The sequence below is a fragment of the Dama dama genome, chromosome X, assembly GCF_033118175.1.
Source record: "Dama dama isolate Ldn47 chromosome X, ASM3311817v1, whole genome shotgun sequence".
NCBI lineage: Eukaryota > Metazoa > Chordata > Mammalia > Artiodactyla > Cervidae > Dama > Dama dama.
In genome coordinates, this window is record NC_083714.1 from 62,538,360 (window position 1) to 62,560,140 (window position 21,781).

Here is a 21,781-nt window from a genome sequence, read left to right on the forward strand (position 1 = left end):
CTGCTTGAAACTTTGTGAAGCCATTGATCTGACTTCAATGAACCATAATACTATTGATTTGATGTCAGATCGCTGGTAGGCACTTGAGTGACAGCCTGAGTGGATGTGATGTTACATTTAAATTGTCCTTTTGTTTGCTTTCTAGTTGTTAAAATCTTTTGATAGAATGAGTAATGCCAAGTGCCCCTACAGTCCTTATTAGAGTTCAAGTGCCAAGAGCGTGTGCTGCATCATTAAACAAAATGGCTGGCTCTTGGCCAAACTCTGCATCATTAAACAAAATGGCTGGCTCTTGGCCAAATTCTATTGGTCAAAAATGTATATTGGGTTAGCCTGATTGTCTCTGCCTAGTTCTGAGGGGCACAGGGCTGTGCCCTCTTAGCTGGAAAGCATAGAGGCAAGTCAGCCTTCACGCCCCCCACCCCATTCCTGCCATCTCAGCCACATTCTTGGCTATGCTAGGAATGAGAAAAGGTTTTACTAGGCATAAAAACCCAACAGGTTGAAAAGTACCTTGGGCCATCATAAGGAAAGTGGGGGAAGAATCAATGAAATTAGTCTGATGCATTGTCCCAGGTTATAACTCCAAACCAGGCCTCATGTGGGCACAATATGTGAAGTGGTGCCCTAGTGAGGATGTGAAGTGAGAAAAAAAAAATTGAGATGTGTGAATTGGTGAACATTCCTTAGTGGATTTCAATCAGTCTTTATTGTTATTCAGTGATTATATATTGAACACCTGCTAGATGCCAGACATGTTGCTTAGTACTAGAGATATTTTAGCAAACCAGAATGACATGATGCTAAAACATAGTTTGGTAGGGAGAGGAGAACTGAATGAGTCTTATGAAAAAACCTAGATGTAAGGAATAAAAAATGGACACAGTGTTGTGCAGTGGGAAAGACATAGACTTTGGAGTCTGACAGATCTTCAATTGAACTTAAATAAGCTGTTGTTTATTCTTGAATAAGTTATCTTTCTCTGAGCCTTAGTTTCCCCCTCCGTAAAATGGTGACAGTAATAATGTATATGGAAAAGGCTTGTTGTCAGAATGAAATGGGAATATGCATATAGAGGTCTGACTCAGTTCATGACACTAGTGGGTATTTGGTGGCAGTGGGAAACAGGAGTGGAATAGTGGTAGAGGAAAGCACGGTGACCAGTACATAGAAGACTGTGAACAAAGGTGAGCTTTTATGGCCAGTTAGGAGACTGTGGCAGTAATACAAGTGAGAAATAATGACGTCCAACACTACAGTGATGGCAATGGGGATGGAGAGGAAGGGACATATGCTTATGTTACAGAGGTAGAATGGATGGATGTGGTAGTGAGGAAGATGCTAACCTTCATGGTTTTGACTATGATAATTGGATGGATAATGGTTCTTTATGAATTAGGGAATAAGGGAAGGGGGGATTTAGAGTAAATTAAATATGAAATGTCAGTTAGACATCCAAGTGTGTGTGAGATGTTCAGTAAGTATGTGATTGGGTACGTAAGTGCAGAGCTCAGTGGAGAGGTCAGTCTCACAGATCCTGATTTGGAAATCATCAGCACATAGATTGATATTTTAGCTATGACATATTTCATGATGAGAGAATGGAGTGAGAAAAGAAGAGAGTCAAAGACAGATTTATGTGCCACAATTTGGCAGCCTCATCCCCCAGTGTTCAATATACTTTCTACTTTTCCAGAGAGGGATTTATGGAGTTCTTTAAGCCTTTTGTAAAATTTTTCTTTTGTGCAACTGAATTATGAGTTTTCCATGAAATGTACAGGTAACTAGCATTTCTATTATGTCTGTAATTTTCTTTTAGCAGATGGGAAGACAAAGGTGTAGGGAACTATCATGAAATTGTCAAGGTCATCCAACAAGCACCAAACTCAGGCCTCCTTCTAGCCCACTGCCCATGGCTATCCCTTCTTATGGTCCTTTTTGAAATGGAGCTGTCTAGTCCTTTGAGTCTGGATATGGCATTGTGAATCACTCATGCCCTGATCTCCTCGTCTATGATGACATGGGTTGTTATTTAGGATTGCTTATATTGGGAGGGGAGGACAAAAGTTGGGAATGGGAGAGCTCTATTTTTGAGCATGAATTGTCACTGTAGACAGAGAAAACAAAAATAATTCTGTGGAAGTTGATGACACTGTACAGTTGGGAAGCAAAGAAAGAGGAGTTGAAGAGAGTAGAGCTGAAAGAAGGAAATGTGTTGTTGGAGTAAAAAGACACTAAGGAAAATACTGTTGAAAGAACCCATCGTAAGGTGAGGATCCCAGGAGGCAAGAAATGAAAGTAGAAGAGGTTGTGAGTACATGTGTGCATGGCAAGAGGCTTGTTTATTTCCCCTTCAGTTTATTCAGAGTTTGTTAATGAAGGCCCAGCAGCAGGAGATATGCAGTCCATTTAGGAATGACAAGGAGTGCATGTCTAGGATTCACCCATGCAAGCAGAGATCTAGTTGTCTGGTTGGGCCAAGTCTCTGAGTTAATACTTCAGTCCATGACAGTGGAAGTAAAATCCTGAACTGGATTTCCATACTTGTCTAATATAGACTCGGGCAAGAGCCCAGGATGAAGACTGAAATCTCTTTGTTTAAAAAGGCATGTGGTATTTCAAGGAGCTTCATTTCCATGACTGAGCAGCTGAAATGTGACCCTTAATCACACTGTGAGGCTGAGTGTGCTCTGTACTGGTTGGTTTCCAAGGGGGAACTTTAACCTCTTTGGCACTAGCCTATATAAAACTCATGCCTTACTGCTCCAGTACTTTTTTCCATTATCCCCAGTGAATCAAGAAATCTCAACTCCCAGCAACAGGAGGTTAAATACTGTTTGATGGGACTGTTTGTTTGCTTGATTTCTCGCCAATCTCAATGCTGGGAGCAGGTGCCTGCTTGGCAGCTCTGGAGCTCTGGACCATCTCAGAACAACTACAGCCATGAGTCTCCAACCCAGAGTCTCTCCACAGGGTCTTTCTGCTTGGCAGGCCTGCTATGGCCTGGTAAACAGGGCTCACTAGCTAGCATCTGCTATCTGGAAACTAGTCTGAAAGTCTCCCTTCAGGCCCCCCAGTAACCTGCTGCAGACAAACAGGAGGCTTCTCCTAGGAACTATGTATGGGTAAGGGCCTTTGTTTGTAGAAAAAAACATTCAACTGCAGACCCCCAGATTCTGGAGCTCATATCCTATTCCTCAAATATCTTTTAACAGTGCTTCTGTTGTTCACATGCTAAGCAATTTCTTTACCATGGCTTAGATGCTGATCAGATTAACACTTAGTGGCTCTAAGAGCTAAAAATCTTATGATTCTCCCCATATGTAATTCAAAAGTGAAAATAGATTATATTTTGTAAACTTTACATTTATGTAAAATAAATGTAGAAAGTCCAAAAATCTTTTGATTTTAACATAATGATCACCTTGCTTTCTGAATAGCAAATATAATGTTATTCAAAATTTTTGTGGTAAATTTGAATAATCTGGCCTTGGCCCCAGGATGACTCTAAGAGACTCAGAGGAGAGGCGCTGCTCCTGCAGAGACCACCTGAATGCTACATGCAGACAATTCATATTTCAAACCTCACAACCTCCTTCCCCAGCTCATTTTAGAGGGTGTTTCAAACAAATATCTGCTTGCAAGGTGCTGCAGACAGATCCTGGCGAGCCTATGGTGGTAGTCGTGGTTTAGTCGCTCAGTTGTGTCCGACTCTTGTGAGCCCATGGACTGCAGCCTGCCAGGCTCCTCTCTCCATGGAATTCTCCAGGCAAGAATACTGGAGTGGATTGTCATGCTCTCCTCCAGGGGCTCTTTCTGACCTAGGGATTGAACACACCCCTCATGCATTTCAGGCGGATTCCTGCATTGCATGTGAGTCTATGCTCTCACTCAAATTGGCTGTGTTTCTCTTCTGAAAGTACCAAGGAAATCTCTTTTGCATAGACCAGTCTGAGTCATCTGAGCTACCTGGGTCTCTCTGAATGCTTGATTAGAAAAATCAATCTGGTTAATCAAAGAAGAGGAGAATTCTGGCATTCTTAAATCTTCAAATTTACACTTTTCTTTGACGGTGTGGCTTGACACCTAGCTGTTGTTTGGGGGAACTTCTACTAGAATTTTTACTTGGATGCTTAATTTTCATGTAAAACAATTCTCTATTTCCTTTGTGTAAAGCTATTACTGAAGTGTAGGTGGTTTGGGCTGAAAGAAAGGATGGATTTTCTCAGTCCTATAGTGTGGCAGAACAATCCATCATTAAATACAAAGATGGCCCAAGGGAGCCTACTAAAGGATTAGCCCAAGGGGTATTCCTTGATTTGTTTTCTGTGTTGCTTTTTTTTTTTTTAATTTTAGTGGAGGTAGAAAGTATTGTTAATGGGAGGTACACCTTTTCCCACAGGAGCACATGGAATACCAACAGCTGACTTCACTGAACCGAGTAGAGAGATATAAAAGCCTCCAGCAGAAGGAAGCTATAACTAAGAGCATTCTATTTATTGAACTTAACCTTAAAGCTTATTGTTGATTAGCTGTAAATAATGATAAACTTATTGGTGTGCTTTCATCTCTGTAGGATTCAGAGAAACTGAACAGGGCTCACTGTACTGTGTATTCAGTTTCTAAATTCTTTTAAATACCTAGGGAGCTACTTGAAGTAGCCAGAGACTGATCTCATTACCCTGGCCTTGGGTTTATGTTTATGCAATGGGAACCTAGGGGGAATGTTTGGATGAATTCTTATTCTGGAAAAATACTTCAAACTATTTCACTGATTATGGCTCAGTAGGGTTATTTCTATTTAAAGGACAGACATTTTATTTTTCAAAAGTGATCATCTCTAAAATATCTACTATTTATATTAAATAATGCAATGTATATGTTTGATTGGTTTATAGAACCCCAAACTGTAGTTTTGTAGCATGCAATTGTATGCTTATTGTCACTCTTGCAGCAAGCATCCATAGACATTATTAGTGAATTTGATTTGTATTTTGGAAGGGGAAACAAATTACTTCTCCATCTTCCAAACTGGTTCTGGAATCACAAATGTGGATGCATACTTCCACAAGTGCACACTATTTCCCTAAAAAAAAATATCTTGACATTGTGTGATAGACATGATGGGAGAAATGATCACCAACTTACTGATAGGGCATAGGAAGATTAAGTGAAAGTCCCAGGTGTAACCCCCCCTTTCCAACTAATTTCCACCTGGAAACCATGAATGTGACCTTATGGGAAATAGGTTATTTTCAGATATAATCAAGTTAAGACAAAGTGATACAGGAATAAGCTGGTTCCTAAATCCATTAGCTGACATCCTTATAAGGAGAGGGAGGTTTGGAGACACAGAGACCAAAGGTAAGAAGACCATGATCTGGCAGAGGCAGAGATTGGAGTGATGCAACTATAAGATAACTGGAAGGATGGCCGCCAACCACCAGAATGTAGAAAAGAATCATGCGATAGATTCTTTCATAGAACGTTCAGAGGGAGTGTGATTCAACAGACACCTTGATCTCAAACTTCTAGCCTCCTGAACTGTGAGAGAATAAATTTCTTGTGTTTTAAGGCCCAGCCTGTGGTAATCTGTAACAGCATCACTGTTGTCATTGTTTAGTCAGTAAAGTGAAAGTGAAGATCGCTCAGTCGTATCTGACTCTTTGCGACCCCATGGGCTATACAGTCCACGGAATTCTCCAGGCCAGAATACTGGAGTGGGTAGCCTTTCCCTTCTCCAGGAGATCTTCCCAACCCAGGATCAAACCCAGGTCTCCCGCATTGCAGGCGGATTCTTTACCAGCTGAGCTACCAGGGAAGCCCAAGAATATCCCTTCTCCAGTGGATCTTCCCTACCCAGGAATCGAACTGGGGTCTCTTGCATTACAGGCAGATTCTTTACCAACTGAGCTATGAGGGAAGCCCCTAAGTCATGTCCAACTCTTTTAAGACCCCATGAACTATAACCCGCCAGGCTTCTCTGTTCATGAGATTTCCCAGGCAAGAATACTGGAGTGGGTTGCCATTCTCTCCTCCAGGGGGATCTTCCCAACCCTGCATTGGCAGGTGGGTTTTTTACCCACTGGGTCATCAGGGAAGCCCGCATCCCTAGGAAGCTTAACAATCCAGGGTTACATAGATAGTGTACTTGGATGCAGTTACAATCCAGGGTTACATAGATAGGTACTTGGATGCAGTTAGGCTTTTCTGAACTCTAGACACCTCAGTGCCTCCCTATGAGTGCCTCTTCTCCCAGTTACTCTCACTATCTTCAGTAAAAATAAGTTATGGAAATCATTACCTTTGGGATTTATGGCATTTTATGTTTTGCATGCTAAGTCGCTTCAGTCATGTCCGACTCTGTACGACCCTATGGACCGTAGCCTGCCAGGCTCCTCTGTCCATGGGATTCTCCAGGCAAGAATACTGAAGTGGGTTGCCGTGCCCTCTTCCAGGGGATCTTCCCTCATTTTGTTTTAGGGTGTTGTAATTGTGGGGAGGTAGGTAACAGACTAGAATTTTAAGAGGACTGCAGTATAAAAATCCCACAGATGTTGTCCAGAGGCAAAACTTGCTCTATTGGGTAATCCACATCGTGTAGAGAACATGTTCCTCCTCTCTAGTTTCCCCAACTGAGACTATCTCAAAACAGAGCTGTAATGAGCACTTTCTAATCTCTGCTGGTAGCCTATGATACGATTATGATAATGATGATGATAAACACTTATTAAGCACTCACAGAGTGAGGTTTTACTTGTTCAAAACTCATAAAAGACCTGGTCCCCACTGTCATAGTGTTTATCATAGTATCGGCACAGTGTGGGAGTTGGCACTTTATGGTCAGTTAATGCTTTGTGCTGATCTGCTTGGACAATGGACCACAATCCTTCACACTTCCAAATTTCTTTCGTGCATTCTTCTGCTGTCTCAGTGCCTGCCTCTACCTCCTGCCCCCCACTGCCAAAATAAGGTCAGTGTGCTTGGAGACCATAAAACAAGATAGATTCTGTGTCCCCTGCCTTCTTCAGCAGACAGGTGATAGGCTGTCTGGGGAAGCACCTCTCGTGGTTGGACTGGGTGCTGCAGCACAGCAGACCAGGATGAGAGCAGCCTGGCCTGGACAGAGGGTGCTCCTCACTGAAGCAGCGGGAAAGTGCCTTGCATCCATCAACAGGCTCACAGATCAGAGACTCAGGGCCCAAAGAGCTTCAGAGCTTATAAAAAGTGCACGTTGCTTTTAAAAAATGTTTTTGTATAAAATCAAGAAACCCAGATGTTATGGACTACATGTTTGTGTCCCCTCCGACCACCAAAAAAAAAAAAAAAAAATCCATCATGTTGAAATATTAAAAAAAAAAAAAAAGATAGATTCTGGAAAATTTGGAATCACCATAATCATCAAAATACTTCAAGATCACTTTTGTCACCAACTTACTGATCACCAATTTATTGATGAGAAAACTGAGGAGTGGGCATATTAAGTGACATTCCCAGGAGCAGTGGGCTGAATTGTGCCCCTTCCTTCAAATTCATGTCTACCTGGAACCTGTGGATGTGACCTTATTTGGAAATAGAGTGTTTACAGATGTAATAAAGTCTAGATAAAGTCATACTGGATTAGGTGTGTTGCTTTGGTTGTTCTGAATTATTGGGGTTTTATAGGCTTCATTGTTTCTAGATTTCCTTGTTATGGTTCATTTAAGCTAGAAGCTAAATTAGTCCTGTTATGAGGACCAGCTGGTGATAGCCTCAGAACCACATAACTTAGAGTTGGAAAGGACCACAAGAGCATGGTGAGCCATTTGCTTTAGGGTCTCTAAGCTATCATTGTTTCCATTTTACAGATGAAATAATTGAAGACAGTTTCAGTGATCTAATAAAGTTAATATATTTAGTTAGTAACAGATAATATCCAACATTTTTGAGTATTTTGTACGTGTCAGGCTTTGTGCTAATTATTTTATGTGCACAACCTCATTTAATTTACACAATAATCTTATGAAGTATCTAATTTTAAAGAAGAGAAAACCAAGACACAGAAAGATTAAGTAATTTGATCAGGGCAGTACTGCTAGTAAGTATCGGAATCAAGTATCTGCCATATACATGGTGTGGGTACTGCTGTGACTCCAGAAAGTCTGATACCAGACCCTATGCATTTAATCATCAAGTTATATTATTTAAAGGTCAGAGTGAGAATCAGGTCCTCTTGCCTTGGTGGTTTAGAGAAGTGGTTCCCAACAATTGTACAGTGTCTATGACTCTGTATATGTGTCAAGTATTATCTGTAGACTTAAAAATGTGATCATCTAATATTTTAAGTTAATATTGGTTTTGCTTGGATATACTGTACAGTCATTTAAAAGCATTATTGAATTAAGAGTGGCTTCTTGTCATGATTCATTTTATTAAATCAGTGACTACTAAAAAAGAACAATCCTCTTTTGGGGGAGTCTGAAATATTTTGATCTGAGAAGGCATCCTTATATTCATAAAGAAGATTGTGAACCATGGTAGAATAAAAAGAAAGCTCAATTTGGAGTCAGGTGGACCTGGGTTTGAGTCTTGCTTCTGTTTACTTCCTGATTGAGTGACCTTGGGAGAGTCCCTTAACTATTAACTTCAGTTTCCTCATCTGTAAAATGATATTCTATAATTTATCTCAGGATGTTGTTGGGAGCCTCAGGTGCAACAGTGTACGTGAAAGTCTTTTATAAAAAACTAGAGTTCTATAGGTATCTAAGGCAGCCATTATTATTCCTCTGTGACACTCAAGGGATCAAATTTGGTCCTGGATACTTCCTTACATTCACTTTTCCTGTGGTCTTTTGGTTTACTTTTTAATTATATATATATATATATATATATATATATATATAAAGCTTCTGTCAATATTGCAATGCTAAGGAACAGGTCAATTTCCAAGAAAATAACATCTACCCCTGGCATGAGCTTACTCCACTTTCTAGTCATGCCTGGAATAGCATCCTTTGTGAGATGAAAATTTTAGGTGGCAGAGAGGAAAAGAAGATGGCATTCCAGCTCTACTGTGGGGTTGACTTCATCCTTCCTCTTTGAGTAGGTCAAAGTTATTACATCATTTTTTTTTTCTAGGCTGGGAACTAGGGTTGGAAGAGTGGAGTTCAGCTAAAGAGAAGGAGAATGATTTCTGTCTCTTCCGCCCATGTCTCTCCTTTCCTAGCTTTCTAATCTATTTGGCGGGGGGGCAGTATTTATTCAAGCATAATTCCAAAAGAACGGACCAGATGCATATCTGGCCTTTCTGAGTGACATGAAAACTTTTCTCAGGTCTACTGAGTACAGATATCATTGTGAAGTGGCTAGCCAAGGGACATTGGTGAATCCAAGGGCCCTGGTGAAGTTATGTCTGGATGAGAGCAGAGACCTTAGTTACAGCCATGAATCTGTTTTAGTGTGACTTTGTCACTGCTGTGACTTTCCATTTCCCCTTTGAGCCTAGTCATTTGTAACAGCTGAGATGCTCCAAGGCGTAGCATGAAAGTTTGCCTCAGCTTCTGGAGCTAGAGCTGTGCTGCCACCACCTGGAGTTGAAGGGGATTTCAACAGCAATTCTTAGCTCACTCCCAGGAGCCAGTCAACTACAGACAGAATGTTCAATCTGCTCTCATGTCTGAGAAAAAAAAAATCCTTTTCTCTGCAAGCTTCTTGATTCTTTAGGAGTTGCTTGATTGTGGAATGGGGTTTGGTTTCTAAACTACAGAATGTAATTTACAAGGTTGGAAGTAATGAATCTTTAAACAGGCTTCTTATACACTTCACCAGCCACAGCTATCCATTATGATTCATGAAACAGTACATTAGTAACCTAGGTCTGACCAGTGCTAGGGCATAATTAATTTTGTGGCCCAATTGCACTTCCACTCTTTTTGCTAACCTCTTCTCTGAGGACGTACAGGTATCAAGGGAGCCTGAGCACCTCCTTATCAATTACACGAGGAACCCACAGTCAGTGCTTTACAAGACCTGGGAAGTATGGGAAGTTGATTGGCTATCTTATCATCAACCTTTATTGAGAACCTTGTCACTTATCTCCTTGGTTCCATCTATACCGCAATTTGGGTGCCACCATAGTCCATCCTCGTGACAGGCTTCAGTTGTGAGTTTTGGCAAATGAACTTACGTGCTTGATCTGCTACATTCTTTGTTGTCAAGGAGAGAGGAGTGGTTACCTCATTATTGATAAGTGAAACCCAGTGCAAGATGGGGAGGTCTTATAGAAAGGTCTTATAGAACTCCTTTGGAGTTCAGAGGACTTCTTTCAGTCCTTTGAACTTTGCAGTTGGGCCACATGTCAGGCCTAAAGCAATTGTGTAGGTAGTAGCAAGAGAGCTATCATTTGCTGGATCCACTCTCAAAGTCAGACTTGCTTTATGTTCACATGAAAGAGGTTGTATTGGTCATCTGGCTGCTTTTAGACACATTTGATTTTCATTATGTCAAGGAAGGGCTTAAAGAAAAATGTCATAGGCTTAGAACACATCATACTTTTGGTGCAGTCATGAGATCTGAAAGTGGTGGAAAGTATGGGAGTACACAGGAGAGTTCCAGGATCTTCTGTCCCCAAGAGTGTGCAAAACATAGCAATATGTGGTTTTACAGATATACTGTCAGGATTCCCAGAATTAATCATTTTCATTTTTACCAGTAGGTCTTATATTAGCCTCTGGCTCCTGGTCTTTTCCTTAGACTATGTAACCTTTTGACAAAGTTCTTAACTGCTTTTGCTGAAACTTTCCTGGTCTAATCGCTAGCAAATATCTTGAAGAAAATCAAGTTTGCTCAACAGGCCATCTCTTGGCATTTAGTGAATTCTTATCAATGTAGACTGCCTTAGTTGGTTTTTAGATCTCATATTAAATGTTACTTTTACAGAGAGGCCTTTCCTGACCTTCTGTTTTAAAATTAGTTTCTCCAACCTCCCATTTGGTACAGTAAGAAAACATTCTCTAGAGTCAGGCATCCATTCCTTGGCTCCGTGGCTCTGTCCACCACTAGCTATGTTACCTAAGACAAGTTACTTGGCTTCTCTGCATCTCAGTTTCCTAGTAAAATAGACATAATAATAGTACATACTTCATAGCGTTGTTGTGAAGATTAGTTATAAAGCATAAAGCAGGTAGAACAGTGCCTGGCTATCATCATCATCATCCTCACTATAATTTCAGACCACGTTTGTGTCTTTCATATCACTTATTATAACTTTAATTTGTTGTAGGTGTTAGTCTTTTTTTTAGTCTCTCTGTTCCACTATTCTGAAAGTTATATGAAGGCAGAAACCACATTTGCACTTGCTTTTTCATTCTCCTTTTCTCAGTGCCCAGCACAAAGTAGGAGCTCAATAAATACTGGACTAGTAAATTAATGATAATTTAAGGAATATTTTAAAATAATTCAAGTATCCCTTTCCTCCAAGCTCTTATTATCATAAAATCTTTCTGTAATAAGAAGATTCCCAGATCTCAATCAATGGAACACTCTATCTCAAGGAACATTTGCTACAAACAAACATGCCAGGGCAACATGTTCCAGTCTTCTTTGTCAATCTCTTTCTTTTTATTATTGCCTTTGCCTTTCCAGATATTTACAACTAGATCTACTATTGAGACCCATTTCTAGGTCTAGACCCAGAGCCTATGTCAATCATCTGAATTATAACTAAGGCTAAGTGATTGAAGGTATGGGGATTTTGAAGGTACACATAATGAAATAATTTAAATGTACTGTGAAAATTGTAAAGACTCCTTTTACCCTAGCATGATGTGTATTAGCAATGTACCCTAGATGACTATGTAGCCTCCAAGTCATAGATCCTACTCACTGTACCCTCTGTCACAGTCAGATCTCTTGGAACCAACTAAAGACTCCACCTGTGCTTTTTACCTGGAATCATCTGCTGATGGATGTATCCTGTCCTTTTCTTCCCTGAAATATTTTGGGCTTTCATGAATTCCTTGGAAACAATGCCTTGGACATTCATCTACCATTGCTGATACTAGCCTCCTCTGACTTGCAATACCTCTGGTCTCAGTGTTGCCACCCATTCTCAGCCTGGATCCTGAACTCACTGTAGTTATACTGCCTTGGTATGTGTTGTATTGGAATTTGGCTTGTGTAAGAACCATGGAGTGCATGTGTGCTGAGTCGGTTCAGTCATGTCAAGACTCTTTGTGACCCTATGGACTGTAGCCCACCAGGCTCCTCTGTCCATGGGATTCTCCAGGCAGGAATACTGGATTGAGTTGCCATGCCCTCCTCAGGGGATCTTCCTGACCCACGGATCAAACCCATGTCTCTTGTGTCTCCTGCATTGGCAGACTGATTATCACTAGCACCACCTGGGAAGCCCAAATGTGGGTAAACTAGAGGAAGGAAGACAAAGCCAACCTGGTTTATTTTCAAGTGAATCATGTAAATGATACTTAGTTGCTACCTCTTTCAAAAGCCTTTGATGACTCCACTGGCCTCCATTATAAGGTTTCTAATTCTTCATGCTAGTAATTAAGGCCCTGCACAGTAGCCTCTACCTAACTTTCTAACCTCAACTCCCATTACTCCACTACATAAAATTTCAAGATCCTTGAGGGCAGAGGCTTTCTCTTCTTTACTAGTAGCCTGGCACTCTATATCTGGCACACTGTGGTGCTCAGTAGGTATAACAGCTAAGAATTACTGAGTTCTTTACTCTGGGCTACGCATGTAAAACATGAACTATTTTACAGCTGTCACCTCACTTTACAAGCATCATCTCATGTGATCCTGCCAACTAATGAAATAGATACTATACTAATTTGACAAATGTCACCCAGCTAGGGAAATGGTACAACAAGGATTTGATTCCAGATCTGTTTATCCCCAGAGCTTGTGACATTAATAACTACACCTTATTGCTTCAATGGTGTCTGTATAATAAATATTTGAGCCAAACTATACTCTTGTTTGGGCTTCCCTGGTGGCTCAGAGGTTAAAGCGTCTGCCTGGAATGTGGGAGACCCCGGTTCAATCCCTGAGTTGGGAAGATCCCCTGGAGAAGGAAATGGCAACCCACTCCAGTATTCTTGCCTGGAGAATCCCATGGAGGGAGGAGCCTGGTAGGCTACAGTCCATGGGGTCGCAAAGAGTCGGGCACGACTGAACGACTTCACTTTCTTTTTTTCTTTTCATACTCTTGTTTGGGTTTCCCTGGTGGCTCAGACATTAAAGAATCTGCCTGCTAATGCAGAAGACCCAGGTTTGAGCCCTGGGTTGGGAAGATCCCTTGGAAAAGGGAATAGCAACCCACTTCAGTATTCTTGCCTGGAGAATTCCATGGACAGAGGAGCCTGGAAGGCACATAGTGTCTCAAAGAGTTGGATATGGCTCAGCAACTAACACTTTCATTACTTTTCATACTCTTGTTTGCCAAACACGACAAACTAACTGCAGCTTATGTGCCTTTACAAGCAACTTTTCCCTCAACTGAAAGACTTCCCCCACAGTTTCTAGGTCTTTAGCCACTCCTTGGGACTTAGGTTATTTCAATGCTAAGTACTTATGTTTGGATACCTGATAAATGCTTCCTTGTATGTGTAGTTCTACTTTATGATACTCATAGCTAGACCCTAAGCCCTTGGAGGGGAGGATTCACATCTTACACTGTTAAGTATTCTCAGCCTTAAGCATCAAGTATAGGAACTTAGATCAACTAAGTAATATTTCCTATTGGTGACTGCTTAAATGGGGATGAAAAAACAAACTGAAGTAAGGGTCATGATTAATTATAGTTGGCAAGAGATCTATATTACATAAGGGTGTATCAAAACATTAAAGTCCTTTCATGTGCAAATATTAGTTACTGGGATGAGAAAGTGAAGGGACAGGGAAGAAATAGTTAGTCATCATCATAACCATCGTCCTTACAAGTAAATCTGCTTCACAGGTTGAATTATCCTGTTATGCCTTTCTTAGACCAATTTATGTCTATTTTAGACCAATCTATGGCAACTTCCAGAAATCAGAAATTAGTTGCTTAGGTTGGACATAATTATTTTTGCATTTGTGGAGTAATTTACATTTAGAAAACTGTTTTAAAATAATTGTAATGTTCACAGCAGATCAAACAAGCCTGAACAGGAAACCTGGGAGGGCCTTCAAAGACTTCCTGATGACCAGGGACTGCCTATGGTAGCAAATCTTTGGTTAAACTCTATGTAGATCTCTTTTTCTCAATAGAGGATCAGATTTCATTGATCTCCATGTTCCAAAGCTGTTCATGAACCCTGCTGTTCTGGATGTGTGACAGCTATTTATTTCTCAGGGAAAAGGGAACTAAATTAAGCATCTTTATTTTACTCTCCTTGGCTAGAAAAATATAATACTATATTGGAACAGGTTAATGGTTCATTAAGTAATATTCAGAACCATGAGTTATAAAAGAAGAGAGGCCCATGTATGAATCTTCTCTGATGTATAAGAAAATACGTGAAATTCAAAGTTGGGAATTTTCTTTTGATTTTGGTAGGTCAGAGGTTAAAACCTCTGCTGGGGTTTTAACCTGTTGATTTCACAAACTGAGATCAAGTATGTCACTCCATTAAAAAATACATACATATATATATATGCATACATATACACATTTTAAATATATATATATAAATACATGTAAAGTCATATCATTATATATAATTCTCTTTACATTCTAGTCTCTTTACATTAGGAGAAAAGGTCCATGGAAGATGTCTCCATATACATTAACACCAAAGAGAGAGACTATCTAAAATTTTCTTCCCCCAGATAGCCCTGATCTCTGCTATGGAGCATGGAATTTGATTACCTTGCTAGTGTTCACTTACATTGCATGACTAACAAAATTATTAATAGCTATAAAAGTATTCAAGTCTTTAAAGATGCAGTTGCTAGGCTTCTCTCAATGGTCTCTCGCAGCAGCAAATTCTAAGCTGATAAGTTGCATGCAGATTTTAATTTTAAATGTATTTTCCATTAATTTAATTGAATCCATTCTTGCTTTTCTGCAATGGCACCAAGAATCAGAAGGGCATTCCTGTCTCTCCCACCACACCTCCATGGATGGAAGAAATCAGACCTGGATTTTCTCACTTGTCATCGTCAGGCTGAGCCTGTCTTTTTCACTTTAAGGTTTCTTTTTGAATGACCCTGCTCTTGACCCAGGGCATGCAATCTGAGAGCTGTATGGGGGTGGAGTGTGGGGAGGATGTTCTGGAGCTCAGCAGAGATGGATCCCAGGGGTACAATGACTTCCAGCCCCCTTGTGATTGTTGCCAAAATGCCTTCCTGTTTTCAAAAGTGTTTTGCCCCCTGCTCTTTTGTTTTGCTGTGCTAGGAGACTGCAGTTCTGGTTTTGCTAGGGACCAAAATCTACTGTTTAAAGGAAATGCATCTGTTTGCTTTGGTGGGTGACTTGAAAGAGGGAATGTTTCCACCCTCCCTCCTCAACCTCCTTGTTACCCCACCCCAACTTGAACTCCAATGGCTGGCTCATCATCTTACAAAGCATTGATTTTAGAAACTCACTATTTGCTTTTGATTGTTTGGCTGGGGTTGCAACGAAGTCATTGATAGATCTCATTTTGAGCTATCATCCTGTCCACTCTTTTTGGTCAGCCTTCCAGAACTGATTGCCTCTTTCCCCAAATGAAACTGCACAGCCAGACGGCGAGGCTTTCTCAAGTTTCACTGTTTGCTAGGACAGAGAACACGCAGAGCTGCCTGGGCCTCAAGCTAGGCCAGCTCCCCTCCAAGACTGTTAGTTCTCTTATCAGCCTGTCATTAGGTGCAAGACTTAACTTGATCACTGCTGCTTAGGCAGCTATCCCTGAGTGGATAATTCCTGGTACTGATGTCACTGCATTTTGTGATCTTTGCTGAAAGGGACCAGCCCAGCTCAGTCCAGCTGATGTCTTCTGTGATACAGGACATCATCTTTCTCTACCCCTCCCAGCTTTTGGAAGAAAGGTCATTGGTTCTCGCTCACCGTCCTGGACCCAGCTGCAGGCAATAGACACAAATTAACACGCGTTCCCTCCTCAAGTCCAGCGCACCAATATGCAAACTCTTGGACCCCATATGGAGATGCTTTCCAGGCTGGTAAGCCATTGTTTTCTTCTCATTCAAAAAAGGTGAATAATTTCTCTGTTGCTAAAATGATTTTTCTGTCACTTCTGCTCTATCTGTCCCCTTTGTGTTGCTCTCTCTGCTTCCTACTTGGATCTCCATCTTTCAGTTTACTCTCCACTGCCCCAGGGCTTGTCAACCTGAACAGATATTGTGCATTGTGTTGTTAGTGGAATACATGACATGCCTTTGGTACTTACATTGCTAGCCCAGGTAATGTAACTGCAGTTGTCAAACCAGTAGTTCTTCATGTTTATTAGTTGTCTTTCTTTCCTTCTTAAGTTGACATTAAACCAACTGGTAAGTTTCCTAGTTCAGTGACAAATTAGTCAGTGGAGCAGCTGGAACTCTCAGGGAGCTACACAAGGCTTCTTCTGATTTCTGGGAGAAGTTTTGGAGGAACCAAGAACAACCCCAGGCTCAGCCTGGTGATCTAGGACTAAAGAATGTAGAACAGGTCAGGGGTCTTCGTTGAAATAATCTTTTGCCCAAGATAACTAGAGAAACCCAGGAAGCTGGCTCATCAGATTTTTTGTACTCCTATTTTTACCAGCTCTTTGCCTATTACTGTTTATTTGAACTTAAGGCAAAAGGGTTTTCCTAGCATGGAGTTCACACATCTATCCCAGCTCCATCACCATCTATATCCAAGTCTTGAAAGATCTGATTTGCTTTTTTTCCAGTCCTGTGGACATCTCCAAAAAGAACCCAGCTTTCTATAAAACCAGGCAACCAGATAGATTATTGTTTTTTGTTTTTCTTTTTTTTTGGTTTTTTTAATTTTTTTTTTTTTTTTTTTAGTTTGGAAAGCTTGTCTTTAAAACCTATCCTGTAAGGCTGATAGTTTTGTCAGGGGTCCTTCAGCACTCATCAACCATTCTTTTCAATTATATTTCTGCTTCTTTTCATGATCTACTTGACACACTTGAGAAATAGCAGAAGAGCTTTTGAGAGAAGTCTAGGCTGTGAGTCAAAAGCCAAGCCTGCATCTGGAGCTTTAATCTAGGGAGTTACACATGGTATAGGGGTTCCTAGGATCTATCTACTGGGTTGCAGAACTAAAATGTGGGAGTAGCAGTGAAAAAAAATGGTTTGGCCTAACAGAAAGCATCCCCAGTTTGTACATTCTCAATTATCTCCTTTTTTTTTTAGCATTTAGTTCATATTTCAGTTGGTTTTTGAGGTCTCTTACTTAGTGATTTTTTCCCCCCAAGTTGTCAAGAAAGCACTTTCTCTGGTGGTAGTAGGGGTGTGGAATATTACTCTCACCCTCCTCCTTGGGATGAGAGAATCAGTGGTGGGAAGGCTGGGCATGATCTGACCAGAATGCCTTTGAAGGGAGACCACTCTGTTTTCAAAAATGCTAGTGGTGGGGAACAATAACAGTTGGTATGAGTTTGCACCTAGGAAAATAGTGTTTGGGACCCACTTGGAGAGAATTCATATGAAAAGGTTCAGGCAATAATGCTGTGAGCACAAATGGTGCTGTCAAAACATTACAGGTAGTCACTGCAGAATAGTACAGAAGGTGTTAGAGAGTAGTGTCATTTATTGAAATGTATCTGCTGATCTAGCTTTTGCTAATTAAATGGTCCCCACAGTGTGTGCTTATGTAGGGACCAGTTGTGAGTTTTCTAGCAGCAGGAGTTTGACCCTGTAGGAAGTGCCATTCCTAATGAGAGGGGATAAGCATGGAAGGGACTTGGGCATAATCTGTTCAGTTATGCTGGCCTCATCAAAATGGGAAGACTCGGAGTGATTAATAGATTTCTGTCTCTTTTTCAATACTGTCCCCTACCTCTCTTGTGTTTCTTGGAAAAGGCAAGCATCAGGGTCATGATGAACAATTTTAGCACTTAAAGAACACTTTCTCTCTCTGCTGTTTGTTTTTCCTGCTACAACTCCCTGGCTGTCACTATTATCCTTTGTCACAAAAAAAAGTGGGGATTTGGAGGAAGAGGGAGGAAAAAGTACAAGGGATTCAAAGACTTTTCTTGGCCCCCTTCTCTTGTCTTCCTGGTATTTCAGAAGGGTCATATACAGCATCCAGGATGGTGGAAATGCACCCCATCCATGCCCAGTAGGCATACATCCCTTGCTGCTCCTCTTAAGGCCTTTCCTTATGACGCCTGGGAGTGTGTGTGTGTCTGTTTACATGTGTGTGTGTGTGTGTGTGTGTGTGTGTTGGGTGGTGGTTCACTAGAAGTTGGCAATCACTTTGGGCAGAAGGGACAGAATTTCAGGAAGCTGTAGCTAGCTGTATGTAATTCTATAGCTCATAGAATTACACACTGCTTTTAAATTAATCAACTGCATTTAAAACATCACAAGGGCAAGACCATCTTAAGAAAAAAAAGTTCTCAGTCCCTAACACAATGCTGGGCACACAGCCAACACTAGTTGATTTCACAAGGGAAGTGGTTGAGTTTTGTGTAATGAGGTCATCTTAGAAAATTGTTGAACTGCTCTGCAAGTCTACTTCCACATCTGCAAAGTCATTTTACCTCCCAGGGCTATTGTAAAGATGAAATAAGACAATGACTTTATCAAGGACACTTTGCAGTTTTGTGCTGTTATTTCCATTTTCATTCTTTCATTCTCTCTATTCTAGGCATTGTAACCTGAGTAAGAAGCTTATATGTGCAGGCTGGAAAAGTTTGACTTTGGCAATTTTTTTAAATCAAGTTTTTCTTTCTAAGAGAACCATCAGGTCAAATTGGTTGAGTAGAATGGGATGCCCATGAGATGCAACAAAAGCCAAGCTAGACGATGATCCAGTTTTCTGCAGCAGGGGCATTGGGGGCTAGAGGGAAGAGAGTGAGAATGAAGTTATTTGAAGGCTGATCTCTTTGGAGCTTGAAGCAAACATTTAAAAAACCACATCTCAGAAAGATCCTTCAAACTTGTCAGTGCTACACTCCTCATATGCTAGTATTTTTGTTTGCACCATCAACTTTAACCTTTTTGAACAAAACCTTTTTACCTTATCCTTGTCAATGTTGGAACACCAATTGCCCTCATCTATCAGATTAATTTAAATATAAGGCTTTCCCCACTTTATTATTCCATTGCCATTCAGCATTACTTCAGTAGCATGACTGAAATCTTAAAGATTAATAAAAAATTCCTTACCACTTTCATTCTTGCCTCAGTGACCCAAAGAGCTACCATGGCCCAGAGAGCTGGCTTCCTCCACATAGCAATGGCCCAGAGAGCTTGCCCTGGGCTGCACAGCAATGTAGTTGATACCCAGGGGCTGCTGCTGCTGCTAAGTCACATCAGTCGTGTCCAACTCTGTGTGACCCCATAGACGGCAGCCCACCAGACTCCCGTCCCTGGGATTCTACAGGCAAGAATACTGGAGTGGGCTGCCATTTCCTTCTCCAGTGCATGAAAGTGAAAAGTGAAAGTGAAGTCGCTCAGTCGTGTCCGACTCTTCGCGACCCCATGGACTACCATGGAGCCTACCAGGCTCCTCTGTCCATGGGATTTTCCAGGCAAGAGTACTGGAGTGGGGTGCCATTGCCTTCTCCGATACCCAGGGGAGCCTAGTGTTTTTCAGCAAAGGTTGGATCAAAAATACTGAGGACGGTCGCTAGATGTCCCTCTTGTGTCTCTAAAGAGGCTGAAGAGGCGGGGCTCACTTCAGGATTGAAGTAAAGGGAACCTAAGACAGAGAACTTTCTTTTTGTTTTCATTATCTACACCCAGAACTGTTTTTATTCAATTAATAAATTCCTGATCGTGAAGTTTTTGGCTACTCACTTAGTAGCATTGTTGGAGTACGATGATCAAGTGTGTTTATTAGCAAAAATTGTTGGAGTGTAATGATAACGTGCGTCTATTAGCAAAAAATACATTCTGAGAGCAAGCCGCGGCGGTGGCATTACGGTTATCTGTAGAAGTAGACTAGGGGGATGGAAGAACTATTTTTTGGAGGGGAGGTGTCACTATCACTTTGAGCTTGCGGGTGATGAGAAAGAAGGAAAGCAGAGGTACACGCCCCAGCCTCCCTTGGCACCTGGTTTTCATAAAAGCGGTTTAGTATAGCTGGGAGTACTTCAGTTGCTCGACTTGGAAAGGCGGGGAGCATTGAGTGTGAACAGCGAGCAAGACCCAGGGAACCCCGTGCGATCTCCGTAGCAAAGCGAGCGCATTTGTCTTTGCAAATGCAGAACATGTCTTTATAATGTGGTTGCAATTACAAAGGTAATGACATTGTACATGGATTGAATTCTCTTATTTATCTTTTAAAGACAACAGACTAAAAAGATTCTATTAGCATTCCCCAAGGTAAGAGGTCCTCAGCCCTCTTATCTTGTTGTGTGCATCTTTCAGATGCCACGGCAATGATAATCATTTTACCTGAGTAATTCTTCCATTTCTTGTTACCTGGGGGATTGTTAATGGCCGAGACCACTTCTCAGACTCTTCGCTCCCGCTCAGTCAAGCCGGGGAGGCGCCAGTTTACTTTTATGGATCAGTGGGTTCCTGACAGCCTTCACCACAAGGAAGCAGCATCATCCTTTTTTAACTTAAAGGAGAACAGATCGCTTTAAAGTTTACAGCTAAAGCTTCTAAGCATAGCATGCAAACATTTTAGCATGCTGCTAATTGTTCTGTTTAAATAGTCCAAGCAATATTTTAGAATGCTACCAAACGCCGAACTCATATCCCGTGATCAGATAGCAACCCATTTCAAATGCCTTTTTAGGCCGTTTTAATTAGACCAAGATGCACTTCATTCCCACTCGCCGACATCAAAGGTAAATAACTGTGATAAATCAAATGGAGCCCTTCTTTGCGGAGCCTGTGAGGTGCGTCCGCGTTGCCTGCCATGTTGTCGCTCTCCTCCGGCAGGGTCTGCGGAAAAGCAGGCGGGCCACGCGGCTCCCTCGAGTCACAACTCTGTTGTTCACCTGCACCTCTAAATGACCAAATTAAATGATACTCATTGCAGATGCTTCGATTTTCTCCTAGATGTTTTGGGCTGAATTGCATCCTGAGAGAGTGAAACGACCCCCACGCGGAAAGCAGATCAAGCTCTCTGAGCCCTCCCCTTGGTCTCAGATGTACATTGGGGCGGGGGGGGGGGGGTCTCAACCTCAATCCCAGAATAATTCTTTTCTGAGGAAGAAAGCTGTCTTCTTCTTCCTCTTGCCAAAGTAAAGGCCGCTAAACTAGCTCCTCTTGGAAAGAGAAATATTTTTTAAAAGCAGCTAAGCTGTTCTCTGCAAAAACATGGCAGTTTTGAGAAAACCTATGATGTGTTCAAATGCCTTTTCCCCTTGTTTAATGTTTTTAAAAGGACAAAAGTGAGTCTCATTTTAAGCACACAGGCTCAGGCCAGTGTCTCTGGGTTAATTATGAATTTGCTCACCCAAGACTCCCAAATATCCAAGACGATTCACTCAGAAGGGAGATGCACTCTTTCAAGAATTGTGAATTCAGAAGCCAGTCCCCCTCCACCCCCAATCTATGATGAAAAAAACAAAACATCCCAACTTGTTCAGAGAAGTACTTTTGATTCTTCCAGCCCGTGACCTTAATTAAGAGATTCAGGACGGGGCAGGGAGGAGTCCCCCTCTGTCCCCAGGGCGCCTTCAGT